The following is a 1,250-nucleotide window of genomic DNA, read 5'->3' as shown; positions in this document are numbered from 1 at the left end:
AAAGCAGGAGCAACCAAACTATCTCAGTCTCTTTTAAATATCTAGGCAAATTTTTTGTGCTTACTCTTTTTTTGAATAGAGCTTCAGATGCTAAAATAAATTTCAGCTTTTCTTCTTTCTCCTACCCACGTGCCATGTTTGCACTGCTAAGTACTGACCACACCTAAAATTTATTTTATGGATCAGTGCAGTAATTGCATTGTTGCACTTTACACTTTGTCAAAATCTATTATCCTTTTTTCAAATATCAAGTTGCTTGTATATATAATATCATGATGGGGGCAGTACAAGTAACACATTATCCCTCAGGTGAATCTCAGCAGGCGAGTCCACGCAAACCAAGGTAATAAACTGGCCAATTTAAATCTCAGTGTACAGTAAAAAGTAGCGTGAAATGAGTCAAGGCAATCACTTTTCTAGAAGACCCTTTGTTAATAATGAATTTTCAAAGTAAAAAAGCTCACTCTACTAAGAAGTGGAATTCCAGAACTTAAGAAGCAGAAAAGTAGAATTCAAAAAAATACAATTATCTTATCTTCTTTGCCCCGCCTATAGATCATCTAGTTTTTGAAGGCGTGTCCACTTTAAAATGGCGGCAAACAAAAAAGGCGAAGGCGTGTCTGCTTTCAAATGGTGGCAACCATAACTATAGTACAAGGTAGTCTGGCTAGGCAGGCCAATGACTGTAGCCTAGGAAATGGAGTGATAATGTTTAACTCGTTAGTAATATGGCTTGATAACCTATTTCATTCTTTACAATACAGGTTAGATTGGCTTTATATAGTGTCAGTGATGTGTGAATGAGCCGGTTTCAGTTGGCTCTTGAAGATTGACAAATAATAATGATTCTTCGTTTAGAGTGCAGGCAGTATGGAATGTTGTAGTGGACACAATTCCTGATCAATGATATACGTATGGAAAGGTGATTTGGTGGTGTGCAAAGCTCATCGCTAAATTAATGCATAGATTTGGATCGATTTTCCATTTAAATTATCAATTTTTCTAGGATGTGTCATTATGTAATGTTCACCCTGCCTATCATAGGCACATCTACTTTCAAGAGACAAGATGGCGATGAAGTTTATAAGCAAGTTTAGGTGATATCACGGTTAGTTGCTATTGTAATTGAAGTTAATTCTACAAAACATAGGCCTCGTGTAATTCCTTAGATGTGTTGGTGATCTGAAATACTCATTTTGAGGTTTTTTATCCATTACACTGGCACCAACACTGAGACAGACAAACTGAGT

General features: G+C 36.4%; 1 long non-coding RNA gene across 1 annotated transcript; it reads left to right on the top strand.

Moving 5' to 3' along the window:
* The first annotated feature begins 377 nt into the window (after window positions 1-377).
* LOC109593307 (uncharacterized) lies at window positions 378-1,244 on the top strand. The gene is made up of 3 exons (XR_002190880.1): window positions 378-922; window positions 1,007-1,108; window positions 1,151-1,244. It is a non-coding gene; the product is annotated as an uncharacterized LOC109593307 (long non-coding RNA).
* Window positions 1,245-1,250: the final 6 nt, after the last annotated feature.

This window comes from Amphimedon queenslandica, unplaced genomic scaffold (genome assembly GCF_000090795.2).
Source record: "Amphimedon queenslandica unplaced genomic scaffold, v1.1 AMPQUscaffold_2071_Cont25925, whole genome shotgun sequence".
NCBI classification, from domain to species: domain Eukaryota; kingdom Metazoa; phylum Porifera; class Demospongiae; order Haplosclerida; family Niphatidae; genus Amphimedon; species Amphimedon queenslandica.
This window is presented reverse-complemented; position numbering and strand designations above follow the sequence as displayed.